Consider the following 343-nt stretch of genomic DNA (forward strand, 5'->3'; position numbering starts at 1 on the left):
TGGGGTTATCCTGTGTCAAAATGAACCACAATCAATACATTTTTCTTTGTTGTAAACCATCATGGATCGAATGAGTTAAGCTCTGTACTGGCTGAAAATGGACACCTTGGTTGGAAGGGCTGGGGAGGATGCTGTTATCCATGAAATATTTGCTCTTTAGCAAACAAATTTTTAAAAACATGTTCAAATCGAGAAATGTTTGTTAATACTTGTGAAATGGCAAACAATGTTGGTGTAATGCCTAATTATTTGCCGAATTATTTGTCGTGTAGACGCACGCACCTTAAGGCAAGGGTAAAAAAGTCCGTGATCTTCTTTCTTGTTGAGGATGGCAGTGATGATT

This window comes from Tigriopus californicus, chromosome 1, assembly GCF_007210705.1.
Source record: "Tigriopus californicus strain San Diego chromosome 1, Tcal_SD_v2.1, whole genome shotgun sequence".
Lineage (NCBI taxonomy): Eukaryota > Metazoa > Arthropoda > Copepoda > Harpacticoida > Harpacticidae > Tigriopus > Tigriopus californicus.